Genomic DNA, 14,194 nt, shown 5'->3' on the forward strand with positions numbered 1-14,194 from the left:
CCGATGCGGGACAGGCAGACACGGTTGCAGTGGCTGCAGGGGAAAATTGGTTGGTTGGGGTTGGGTGTTGGGTTTTTCCTCCTTTGCCTTTTGTCAGTGAGGTGGGCTCTGCGGTCTTCTTCAAAGGAGGTTGCTGCCCGCCAAACTGTGAGGCGCCAAGATGCACGGTTTGAGGCGATATCAGCCCACTGGCGGTGGTCAATGTGGCAGGCACCAAGAGATTTCTTTAAGAAGTCCTTGTACCTCTTCTTTGGTGCACCTCTGTCACGGTGGCCAGTGGAGAGCTCGCCATAGAACACGATCTTGGGAAGGCGATGGTCCTCCATTCTGGAGATGTGACCCACCCAGTGCAGTTGGGTCTTCAGCAGCGTGGATTCGATGCTTGCGGACTCTGCCAGCTCGAGTACTTCGATGTTGATGATGAAGTCATTCCAATGAATGTTAAGGATGGAACGGAGACAGTGCTGATGGAAGCGTTCTAGGAGCCGTAGGTGATGCCGGTAGAGGACCCATGATTCGGAGCCGAACAGGAGTGTGGGTATGACAACGGCTCTGTATACGCTTATCTTTGTGAGGTTTTTCAGTTGGTTGTTTTTCCAGACTCTTTTGTGCAGTCTTCCAAAGGCGCTATTTGCCTTGGCGAGTCTGTTGTCTATCTCATTGTCGATCCTTGCATCTGATGAAATGGTGCAGCCGAGATAGGTAAACTGGTTGACCGTTTTGAGTTTTGTGTGCCCGATGGAGATGTGGGGGGGCTGGTAGTCATGGTGGGGAGCTGGCTGATAGAGGACCTCAGTTTTCTTCAGGCTGACTTCCAGGCCAAACATTTTGGCAGTTTCCGCAAAGCAGGACGTCAAGCGCTGAAGAGCTGGCTCTGAATGGGCAACTAAAGCGGCATCGTCTGCAAAGAGTAGTTCACGGACAAGTTTCTCTTGTGTCTTGGTGTGAGCTTGCAGGCGCCTCAGATTGAAGAGACTGCCATCCGTGCGGTACCGGATGTAAACAGCGTCTTCATTGTTGGGGACTTTCATGGCTTGGTTCAGCATCATGCTGAAGAAGATTGAAAAGAGGGTTGGTGCGAGAACACAGCCTTGCTTCACGCCATTGTTAATGGAGAAGGGTTCAGAGAGCTCATTGCTGTATCTGACCCGACCTTGTTGGTTTTCGTGCAGTTGGATAATCATGTTGAGGAACTTTGGGGGACATCCGATGCGCTCTAGTATTTGCCAATGCCCTTTCCTGCTCACGGTGTCGAAGGCTTTGGTGAGGTCTATACCTTCTGGCAAACCAACGATTTTCACATTATTCCTTCTACTTTGATTCTCCAAGTAGTCTATTTTCCCCTCTAACTCCTTCTCATGTTCTCCTAATTCTATGACTGATTTTTCAACTTCAACACTTTTTCAGTGTTAGAAGCCACTTGTTTACAGTCCAAAAAAGCAGTCTGAATTTTTTAAAATTCTTATTAAGATGCATCCACATGTGCTTTAACTGTATTCAATTCTGAACTTGTACTAGCATTCATTTGAACCATCTCATTCATTAGAGGTTGAATGACTGCATTTAATTGCATACACTGTAAATCAGAAAAGCTCAGCCCTGCTTTCTCTGACGTAGTGGCAGAACCAGGTAACTGCATCTCCTGCTGCAACTCAACAAAAGGCATTTTAGAAGTTTTACTGCGGGTCTGGACTCCCAGCGACGGCACCCTGACTTCCTCAGGGGGTTGCTGCTGGTCTCCCCCCTGCACCTCGATGTTTTTTCACAAAATCACAAAGGAAAGCGATAACTTCAGGTTGAAATGCTTCCTGATGCATTTCCAACAATGGAGTCTTCTTCCTGCGTCCTCCCTCCGTTAAAATCGAAAGGCTTTCCAAATCGGGATCCACTTCCTGGGAACACGCACCTTCTTCCAGAGAATGGGTCATTCCAGCGCCATCCTTCACTTGTTGAGTAGTAGACATTTTTTTTTCAGCTCCCACAAGAAGTCTTTGAGGTTTAGACACTGAAGAAATTAAACCTGAAGCTGTATCAAATCGTCTAGGCCCCAGATCTTCAGCACTTCGAAAATGTAACTTCTTCTGCATTTGAGGTTTAATCTTTTTACCATTAATGGCCATAATAGTTCCTTAATACTTTAAACTAAAATTTTAAAAGTTTAAACTTGAAAACAAGGGTTAAAAAACAGGTACTTAAATGTCTGGCCAGAGAGGTCGAGATTACACGTCTAGACTCTACGCCATCTTGCCACGCCCCCCACCTTGATCTTGATTGTTGAATATGTGTATTCATGTAATTTCTTCCAGTCTGTCGTTATCTGAAGTGTATATTTACCCCCTGCGTATTGTGTGTGTGTGTGTGTGTGTGTGTGTGTGTGTGTGTGTGTGTGTGTGTGTGTGTGTGTGTGTGTGTGTGTGTGTGTGTGTAGGTTTGCCTAACATATCGACCCTGTTGTCCTCTTTCCATCCCTGAAATAAACTTGTGCTTTGTACCTCAACTTTGGTATGGTTCTCAACCTGTGGGGCCCACACGAACCCGAACAACAGGGTTGTAGGTAAATTGGGTGGTACGGGCTCCTGGGCTAGATGGGCCTGTAACTGTGCTATATGACCTCTCTTCCCGTGGAGTCTTGCAGCTCAATGTCTTGTTTTCTCAGTACCAAGGAATGGCAGAATAGAACGCTGTGGGAATGTGAATTGGGGACCAAGATGAGAATGACGTTCACAGTACTCCAAAATATCCTAACTAAATGAATGGAGTGGTTAAGGAGGTGGATTTAATGAGGAGAAAGGCTCAATGATGTGTGTGCTTGCAAATAAACACAGCTGTCTCTGTCAGAACTAAACAGAACTCTGCAAACATTGTAAAGCACGTTTGAAATTGAAGTTGATTCAAACAGATAATGGTTATCGCTTTTTCAATATAACCAACTGCCCAGTTGACTGACAATGGTTATATTGAGACACAGAACCATAGCCAAGGTGCCTTGTACTTACATGACTACATGTTGTTCTAAAGCAGCCATTCCCAACCTTTTGTTTGGCCTCCCTTGTGAGTTGGACTTCATTTAATTAGTGACCGACCGAAACACTTCTCCTCACTTGACAGTGATTGCACTTACTGAGCGGCTACCGGCCACCAACATGTCAAACTTCTACAGGAATTCTATCGAGAGCATCCTGGCCAGCTGCATCCCAGTGGGGCACGGTTGCTGCAGAGAAATGGATCAGAGGTCAATCCATAAGAGTGGCCGAGAGGAACACTGGAGTCTCCCACACCCACCCCCCACCTCCCCACCTGTCGCTGTCTGAAGAGAGTGCGCAAAATCATTGAAGATCTGAGCTGTATATGGTCAATGGGTCTAAGTGGGAGAAGGCATTCGGCATAGACTAGAAGGACCAACTTGGCCTGTTTCTGTGCTGTAATTGTAATATGGTTATATGATCCCTTCATCCTCACACACAGCATCTTTCAGCTCCTTGACTCGGGGGAGAGATACAGGAGTATCAGAGCCAGTACCACCAGGCTGAGGAGCAGCTTCTTCCCAAGGGCAATGAGAATGCTGAACGACCAAAGGAACTGTTCACACTAAACCTCCGAGACTCTTATATTCCTGAAACAATATTTATTTATTTATTTGTATAGATGAACTACTTGTCATGCATATGTACTGTTTGTCTGTTATGCACCAAGGACTGGAAAACACCATTTTGTCAGATTGTACTGGTACAATCAGATGAAGGGGGGGTGTCACTGAGCACTTCTCCCAGTCCTGGCCACCTCCAGCTGCACGCAGGGGCCCTCCGAATGACCACAGCCGGCCGAGATGGGAGCTGAGCCACAACTGCCACTGTCCCGGGGAGCAGCCAGGTGGAGAGGCGGCGCTCAGGAAGGGAGGGGAGGGGAGGAGGGGGCGCGTGACAGGCATTCCCGTTTCCCCCGGTAGAGTGGTTCCAGTTGTGTGAGGGATTATGGGTAGTGAAGACAGCCATTGACTCGCCGCCGCTCTGAGCAGGCCTATGAAGTGCAGGAGTGGACCCGAAGCAGCCCAATGAGGTGTCGGAGTGCTGTTCTGACAGCACTGCTCCTCTGCAGAGTAGGTAAATTTTGTATTAAAAAAAAGTTTAGTGGTTGCTTCAGCCAGAGCAACAAATATTTGAAGCAGCCCAATCGTGTGGGGAAATCGTCCAATTGGCAACTTTATTCCAGCGCTTGCCGTGGGTGCTAGATACGCCATTACACTGCCGGTGACCCAGCGCTGCCTGTAATGGGTGTGTGCATTCTCCTCGTGACCTGTGTGTGTTTCCTCCAGGAGTGCTCGGGCTTCCTCCCAAACCGTACAGGATAAGTCGGGTGCACCATAATTGGGTGATAGGAGTTTTAAATTGGATTCCACCGCGCTGTTAATTTATTCTTATTTTAAAGATACAACGGGCCTCTTTCTGTGCTGCATAATTCAATAAGTCCCTGAGATGACTGCTTTGGAAAAACACAAAATCTAAATCTAATCTGTTTCAAACACCGCTCTGCTACGTCTACTTCTGATGGCCCTGAATTATTCCCCAATGTATATTATCCTCCATAAACTGGTTACAAGGTATAATTACCTCATCTGGTCGCATTATATTCCCCTTTGTAACACAGATATCACACTTGAAATCTGGAATTAATGCTAGGAATTGAGTTGAAACGGAGTTTGATCCATCATTCGGGCCTACGTGAAGGTGAGCCTTTTGAACAAAATCTGCCACAGAATGTATTGAAATTAATGAATTAAATGATTTTTTTTAATGGTGGGGCAGGGAAGAGAATAAACTGCAATACACAAATGTACCAGCAAAGCTCAGCAGGTCACACAGCATCTAGAAAGGGGGTAACCGATCGGTTTGGGCTTGGGGCCCTTTGTAATGTATAAGAAAAAAAACTGGCAGGTGCCTGAATGGGGGTGGGGGGGGGGGGAGTGGAGAAGGAGTGGAGGAAAGGGCAGGGGGAGGTGCTGGAATAAATCTCAACTCAGAGAGAGTATTGTGGTAATCAGAATCACGTTGATTATCATGAAATTTGTTGACCTTGTAAAAGCATGCAAAGATACGAAAGGAAAAGATAAACGTAGAATAGAATACCGGGACGCCATTTCCAGAAGTCCGCAAGATTATAGGAGCAGAATTAGGCCATTCTGCCCATCGAGTCCACCCCGCTATTCTAACATGGCTGGTTTGCAGTTTTTTTCAACCCCATTCTCCCGCCTTCTCCCCACAACCCTTTTCTGATGAAGAGCATATCGACCCCCGCCCCACATATCCCCTAATGACTGTCTCCACTGCCGTCTGCGGCAATGCATTCCACAAATTTGCAACCTTATAGGGAAGAAATTCCTTCTCATTTCTGTTCCACAAGGATGTTTCTGAATTCTGAGGCTGTGCCCTCTGGTCCCAGACTCTCCCTCCATAGGAAACAACTTTTCTACATTCTATCCAAGCCTTTCAGTATACGATAGGTCTTAACAAGATTATCTCCCTCATTATTCTGAATTCCAGTGAATACAATCCCAGAGCATTCAAACATATGAAAACCCTTTCGGACTGGTGATAATCCTTGTAAACCTCCTCTGGACCCTCTCCTTCCTTAGATATGGAGCCCAAAACTGCTCACACCATTGCAAATGTGGACTGACCAATGCCTTGTAAAGCCTCAACATCACATCCCCGCTTTTATATTCTAACCTATTATATAGAGAATTTAGGTTAAAATGACTTAAGTTAAAATGTGATGATTAATCATAAAAAGGGAAGCTAGAACGGACAGGGAGCTTACTAGCAGCCAAGGACAAAAGGTTCAGCTGGATATGTTTTTTTTAAACCTATCTTTTCATGGTCATAGTGAGAGACATGCAGGAGACAAAAGATTGATAAGAAGGGTGAGAAACAGAATTTAGTGTATGTAGAGTTCGCAGCGTACGTAACGAACGTGATAATTAAAAATGCAGTTATACTTAGAATGCTTTTGCAATACTAACCAATTAAAACAGTATTAATAAGAAGGGGAAGGGCAAACAATAAGGGTATAAAAATCAATGCACTGTATGTATCGGGGCTTAACTGGTGAGAAGCCAGTTGAGTCCAACTCTGCAGACTTGTAAATAAAGCTTGTCGTGTCATCAGTTTTAAAGAGACTCATGTGTGAGAAGTTTTATTTCTGACAAATTGAATTCTCAAAATGAATTCCATTTGCCCTTCTTACCACCAACACTACATTCAAGTTGACCTTTTGGGAGTCTTGCACAAGACCCTCAGTATCTCCAATTTCTGAACTTGTTGCCTGTTCAGAAAATAATCTACTGGCAGGTAAGACTAGAAGAGTCATAAGATTCGGGGGAGTAGATTTAAGACAGAGATGAGAAGGACTTGCTTCTCCTAGACCAATGGTTCTCCACCTTTTTCTTTCCACTCACATTCCACCTTAAGTAATCCCGATGCCATCGGTGCTCTGTGATTAGTAAGGGGTTGCTTAAGGTGGTGTGTGGGTGGGAAGGGAAGGTTGAGAATCACTGCTCTAGACCCAATTGTTACTGAAATATTTTGCTTGTGAAAAATTGTCATTGGCCCATTTCCTTTGGAGTTCTGAAACCGTGCACATAACGAGCCCATAGGTACGATTAAAGGTTTTTAAACTTTTTCTTTCCATCCACATCCCACTTAAGCAACCCCTTACTAATCACAGAGCACCAATGGCAGAGGGACTACTTAAAGTGGGATGTGAGTGGAAAGAAAAGGGTTGTCCTAGAGGGTTGTGAATCTGTAGAATTCTCTGCCCAAGGAAGCAGTAGATGCTTTCTCATTAAATGTACTTAAGACACAGGTAGATTATTGAATAATAGCGGGGACATTGATAAGTAGAGAACATGATTGATATCCTTTCATCTGCTGCAGTTAATGAGTATTGTAGCCTAAATGGAGAACTAAAGATTTCAACCTGAGAGTTGTGCGATCCATGGCAGTGATTACCAATGTATGCAGAAGTATTGGATAGGCTGGAAATGTTATTGTTTAATTTTACTTGAGGGATAGGGCACGGTAACAAGCCCTTCCGGCCCACAAGCCTACGCTGCCCAAATACACCCGTGCGACCAATTAACCCATTCACCCCGCACACCATTTCAGCCCATTCATATACCTAATTGGCCTACATCCCTTCCCCCCCCCTCCCCCCAGTACGCTTTGAAGGGCGCGAGGAATCTGGAGCACCCGGAGAAAACCCACGGGGAGCACAAGCAGGGACGGAGGTGGATTCGAGCCCGGGGCGCCTGGCGCTGTGGGAGCGCTGCACCTAATAAGGCCGCACAGCCAAGCACGGACCCTAAGCAGGTGGCGCAGTCGCTAACTGAGAGGACGGGCTGCCCGGCTCAGTGTTTGCTTTGTGCAGCTGAGTGTCTGAGTCAGTCGTCCCGATCCTGGAACTATGGCAACATCACAATGTGGAAATCACCAACAGGATGCTGGCGCTGCCCTTTTTGCGATGAATCCGCACCCCGTCATTTCGATAAACATTACCTCTGTTGACTCTCTTTTTTTTCCTGAATGGCTAGTTTTAGTGCCTCATTCCGTCTGCCTGTCATCTCGCTGATGTGAACAGTGAGTTGAAATCAACGTGACTCCATCAGATTATGCTCCAGTTAGCACCAGCCCAGTTCTTTTTTTTTCTCCCCTTTCAAGCATCTTTCAAGCACAGCTGATGTCAGTGACTCGTGGATCCGAGTGGTTGCAATTTCAGGTGGGGTAGGGAGGAATAGGGTGGAAAAGTGAACTCCCCCCACCCTTGCCCCCACCCGCCCTTCTTCAAATTATAATTCAACACGGGCCAAACGATAAAAAATTACCTTCAAATTTCATCCCTTCATTTTCTTCTGATCATATTCCTTTCTTACATTTTAAAAATTTAGAACTACCACGCGGTAACAGTGCCATGGGCCCGTGATGCCCAATTAAGGTGGGAGGAAACCGGAGCACCCGGAGGAAATCCACACAGACATGGGGAGAACGTACAAACTCTTTACAGACAGCGCTGGCGCTGTAAATGCATGGCGCTAACCAGGACTCCCTCCAATTTCGTCCTCCCGTGCCCCCTCGCACCCCCCCCCTCGTTTCATTTCCCTCATATTGCCTTCCATGAAATGTCAGATATCTTGTTTTCTTTGACGGAGCCATCCCACCGAGTCAATGCTGGCCTTCGAAAGCATTCCGTCAATCTTGGAGGACATCTTCTTTCCCAGGACCCTATTCTCTGTCAAGTGCACATCCATTGCCTCCCCACCCAATGATCCTCTCACCCAAATGCCCTGGGGATTACAACGGCCAATTAACTTACCTGTTGGCGACATGGGAGGAGGCATATGGGGGAAACATGGGACCAGTTAAACACTAAAATATGCAAATGCTGAGGTCGAGTGCAATACACAAACGTGCTGGGGGAATGCCCGACGAAGGGCCCAGGCCCAAATCATTGGTTCCCCTTCACATCCAATGGATGCTGTCTGACCAGCTGAGCGTGCGATCACAAGCTGCGGTCAGAATCGAGTCTAGGTTGCAGTGAAACAGATGTGTAGCCTGCAGCACTGTGCTGAACACCCCATCCGTGGAGATGAGCTTCTGTGATAACCACAGAACACAGTCGTCTGGTGATACTGCAGTATTACCCAGACCATCCTCCAAAACACTAGGCCCTGCCATTCTCAAGGTTTAAGGTTCATTTTATTGTCACGTCCTGATATATTAAAAACGTGACATACATGACATATTTTAACTTTTCCTGCCCTTGCAGTACGAGAGAAAAAGAAGCAAAAGAGAGGCCCTTCAGTCATTTTTAACCTTTGTTATTTTTCCGACTATGCCCCCTTTAGGTCTCTGCTCAATGCCCCCCTTCCCTGTGAAGCTGTCAAATTTAGTTGGTTTCTTCCACACCGACTACATAAAAAACATTTTACAATTTCAGTCCATGGCCCCCCCCCAAATGTGCTGTGGTCTGCGGAGGTGGGGGGAGGGCTGTGTAGTCCCCATTGAGAATGACTGCACTAGGGCGGCATGGTCAGCATAAACGTCAGCGCAACGTTGTTACAGAGCCAGCAATCGGGACCGGGGTTCAAATCCTGCGCTATCTCTACGGAATTGGGTATGTTCTCCCCATGCCTGCGTGCATTTTCCCGGGTGACAATAGGCGATAGGTGCAGGAGTAGGCCGCTCAGCCCTTCAAACCAGCACCGTCATGCGATGTGATCATGTCTGATCATCCACAATCCCGTTCCTGCCTTCTCCCCATATCCCTTGACTCTGCTGTCTTTAAGAGCTCGATCTAACTCTTTCTTGAAAGCATCCAGAGAATTAGCCTCCACTACCTTCTACATTCCACAGATCCATAACTCTCTGGGTGAAAAGGTTTGTCCTCAACTCCATTCTAAAGGGCCTACCCCTTATTCTTAAACTGTGGCCTCTGGTTGTGAACTTCCCCCAATATCGGGAACATGTTCCCTGCCTCTAGATCAGTGGTTCTCAACCTTTTTCTTTCCCCTCATATTCCACTTCAAGTAATCCCTATGCCATTGGTGCTCTGAGATTAGTAAGGGATTGCTTAAGGTGGGATGTGGGTGGGAAGAAAAAGTTTGAAAACCACTGTTTTAATCGTCCCTAATTGACTCATTATGTGCACTGTTTCAGAACTCCAAAGAAAATGGGCCAATTACAATTTTTCTCAAGCAAAGTATTTCAGTAACAATTGGGTCTAGAGCAGTGGTTCTCAACCTTCCCTTCCCACCCACATCCCACCTTAAGCAATCCCTTACTAATCACCGATGGTATAGGGATTACTTAAAGTGGGATGTGAGTTGAAAGAAAGAGGTTGAGAACCACTGCTCTAGCGTGTCCAGTCCCTTAATAATCTTATATGTGTCAATCAGATCCCCTCTCATCCTTCTAAACTCCAGTGTCTACAAGCTCAGTTGCTCCAATCTTTCAACAAATGAGAGTCCCGCCATCTCGGGAATTAACCCCGCGAACCTATGCTGCACTCCCTTAATAGCAAGAAGGTCCTTCCTCAAACTTGGAGACCAAACCTACACACAATACTCCAGGTGTGGTCTCATCAGGGCCCTGTACAACTGCAGAAGGTCCTCTCTGCTCCTAAACTCAACTCCCCTTGTTATGAAGGCCAACATGTCATGAGCTTTCTTCACTGCCTGCTGTACCTGCATGCTTACTTTCAGTGATTGATGAACAAATGCACCTAGATCTCGTTGTACTTCCCCTTTTCCTAACTTGACACCAGAGTCGGTGCCAAGGGGTGGCATCCGCAGGCATGGCCCCACCAAGCGAAGGGCTGATCCCCCCCATAATGTCGTGGCCATAGCTCGATGTCAGACCCTCACCCCAGCCCCTCCCATGTCATTAGCGTGTATCACGTGTCAGTAGTGTCTAGTGACAACACATTAAAACCAGCGCCCTCGTCTCCTACATTGGAGGGGTGGATGGTGTTTACGTCCATCGGCAGGAAGGCCCCAGCATCCAAAAGCACCCCCCTCACGTTGAGTGAGTTTAACAGCCCCCCCCAATATTCGTTCAGGCACCAACCCTGCTTGACTCCTGCCTTCCTGATTAAACTGCATCTGCTCCAGTTTCATCCTACCCTTCAAAGCATACCGGGAGTTGTAGGTCAATTGGACAGCATGAGCAGAAAGGGCTTGTCACTGTGTTGTATGTCTAAATTATATATAAAAATATAGCCTATGCATTAGAAATAAGAGCTCAAATCACACCACATCTAATAAAAATTTAAATTAGGTTAATTAAATATATTATGAAATATAAATCAAAATATTTTCTTGAGTAATAGATGTTTGGATCTGGGTTTAGGGAAGGAATATTGTTGCGTATATTCATAATTTGAGACTGGCTGACATTAAAACCACATTCCAAACTGATCCAGCTCAGCGCAGAGCCGGTTAAGATGAGCCAGTATAACATCAGTGTGGCCAGTGAAGCCTGATGAATGAGTTGACAACAATAGGACTGAGGAGAGTGACTTATGACTTGCTGTCAACTGAACCAGTAAAGTCAATTTATTCAGAAACAGAACCAGACAAGGCAGGAAACTGCAGTATCTGTAGTAAAAGGAAACAGGGTTGACATTTCGGGTCAAAGACCCTGTAACCAAATAGTTTTTCAATTTGCTTGGGGTCTGTTCAAACAGCAGAAGGTACAGCAATTATCCTGATAAAAGCAATGTAATTTCTCCAGTAAAATGAATGAAGGCCAATGAAATAGAAAGGATGCCCTATCTCAATTACTAACCTCGACGTGGTTGCTGAGTGTTATGAAGGGGGAATCAACCAATAATTCAACTCAGGCTTTGCCCAAAAATTCAACCTTTAAAAAAAATGTAAAGGCACTGCAGTATGAACTCCACTAACAGCTTAAAATGGGAAAGTCTGTGGATGCTGTGATTGTGGAGCAATGCACAAAGGTGCTGGAGGAACCCAGCAGGTCACGCATCATCGAAGGAAAGTAAAGGGCACCCAACGTTTCAGGCCTGAGCCCTTTGTCAAGGTATGAGTAAAACTTCTTCTTTGTCAAGGTATGAGTGAAACTTCTTGCAGGCACCCAAATTAAAAGGTGGTGGGAAAGAGAAGAGAGGAGGGAGGAAGTGGGCAAGGGGAGGAGTACAGGCTGACAGGTGAAAGTTACCTAAGCACCTCGGAGTAGAGTTTGCGGAGGTTTGGTATGACACTGGAAACCCTGGCAAATTTCGACAGAGGTATGGTGGAAACTGTGTTGAGTATGCCTGTGGTGTTGACCGACTGCCTCCAGGTCTGGTGCAGGGGCACCAATACCCCTAAGTGTAAAACCCTGCAAAAGTAGTGGGCACAGCCCAGGACATCACCGTAAAAACTCCATACCATCGAGAACATTTATATCTGCCGTCGGAGAGCAGCAGCAATTGTCGAGGGTCCACACCACCCAGCACACGTTCTGTCTCTCGCTGCTGCCATTGGGCAAGAGGTATCGGTGCCACAAGACTCGCACCACCAGGTTCAGGAACAGCTGTTCCCTCTCTACCATCAGACTCCTCAACAACAAACTCAATCTGAGACTCATTTAAGTACTCTTACTTGCACACTTTATTGATTTTTCTCTGTCTGTATTGCACAGTCAGTTTGTTTACATTTATTTGTTTGCATGTGTTCATTTTTTTGCACTGCCAATAAGTGGTAATTCAGGAAAAAGAATCTCAGGGTTATATGTGATATCATGTATGTTCTCTGACAATAAATCTGAAATCTGAAAAGGTCGTAGGTGGTGATGGGTGAGAGGGTAGAAGAGAAAAAAACTGACAGAAGATGGGGAGAGAGGGTAGCTCTCTGACTGGAGAGGAAAGGGAAGGGGGTGGGGAGTGGAGGGAATGGGAAAGAGACTTGGGGGAGAGGTTCAGTGGAGGCTCCAGATGGAGACTGCCCAGACGGAATGTTAGGTGCCATTCCTCCAATTTGCAGATAGCCTCAGTTTGGCAGTCCATGATGCCATGTCGGTGTGGTGTGGGAATAGCGTGTGGATTAAAATGGGTGGCCGCCGGGAGTGCCTGTTATTTCAGCAGACGGAGACAAATTGCTCCACAAAGTGATCTCCCTGTCTGCGCCCAGTTTCTCCAATGGAGAGAAGACCACAGTGGGAGCACCGGATGCAGTAGGCGTCCCCTGCAGGTACACAAGCGAAATGTTGTTTTATTTTGGGAGCCCTGAATGGGTGGTGGGGGAGGAGATGCGGGAGCAAGTGTGGCTAACAAGTGTGATGAATAAATGGGACGAGAAATGTAAAAACTGAGAGAGATATTTTAATTCTGAATGGTACAAGAACACAGGGACAGCTTGTTTTACGCAAAACTTGAGCGGGAGCTAAATGCAGCTGTAAAACAATTCGTCACAGCTTCCAGGGGAGGAGATGATAGGTTTGTGAATCAGCATAAATAACCAGGAAAATGTCCCTGTCAATTTAGACGTGCATGACAAGTCATGCTGTAACCAGGAATGTTGACTGAAATTTAGCCCTTCCTCAGAGTGAGCCCGAAAGCTGAATGAGACCTGAACCAAGCACTTTCAGACTCACAAATTGGGCTCTCTGTCCGGCAGATGGACGTGCAAAAAAAGAGAAGGTGATGCCATGTTTCACCAACGTAAAAAGAAGGTTTATTTAATGTAGAGAAGACATTGTAAATTCGGGAAAAAATTGGTGAAAAAAGACCCCCAAGGATTCTTCATTAAAAATTAAGACACATTGCAAGGTAACAGGCCCTTTCAGTCCATGACCCCGTGCCGCCCAATTAACCTACAACCTCCTGGGTATGTCTTGAAGGGGAGAGAAAACTGGAGCACCCCCCCCCCACCCCGGGAAGACCCACTCAGGTACGGGAAGAATGTACAAACTCCTTACAGACAGCACTGGATTCGAACCCCTGTCCCGGTTACTGGCGCTGTAAAAGCGTTGTGTTAACCGCTATGCCAACCGTGCTGCTCATGTTATGTCATGTTAAAAAAAAACCTTGTTATGTGGAATTCAAGCAGCCAGCAAAATAAATCCCCAAGGAAAATAAATAAATAAATAGATAAACAGAAATAAGAACAAAATAATAGATTTTAAAAATACGCAATTTTAAAATTGTGAATGTTCTCTGAAGTAACACATAAACACATATTCTGCCAGCGGAGAGCCTTGGTCGGGCTTTGCTCGTAGCAGCTAAAGTTGTGTGAAACAGCAAAGGCGTCACCCGGGATGAAGAGCTGGTTGATGCCGCTCGCCGTTGGGGTGACTCTCCTAAAGTGTCTCCTTATTCTGCTCAATAAGAATCAAAAACTTTATTTGTAAACTTGTGGGAGGGGGGGTTAATTATCTATAATGTTATTGTTCGTCTTTCGGGCGGCTCCGTGGAAGGGGAGGAATCTGCAGATGCAGTGACGGTTAAATGTTTTCAAAGAACGTGACTGAAAATAAAGTAAAATGCTTTAAGGTTTATGTAGTTATGCAAGTGAAGCTTTGTTCAGTGTAAGTACAGTACAGTGGGCGTCATGGTTGGCGTAGTGGTTAGCGCAACACCTTTACAGTGCCAGCGACCGGGACCGGATCTGGGTGCGAATCCTACACTGTCTGTAAGGAGTTTG

Source organism: Narcine bancroftii, chromosome 3 (genome assembly GCF_036971445.1).
Source record: "Narcine bancroftii isolate sNarBan1 chromosome 3, sNarBan1.hap1, whole genome shotgun sequence".
NCBI classification, from domain to species: Eukaryota; Metazoa; Chordata; class Chondrichthyes; order Torpediniformes; family Narcinidae; genus Narcine; species Narcine bancroftii.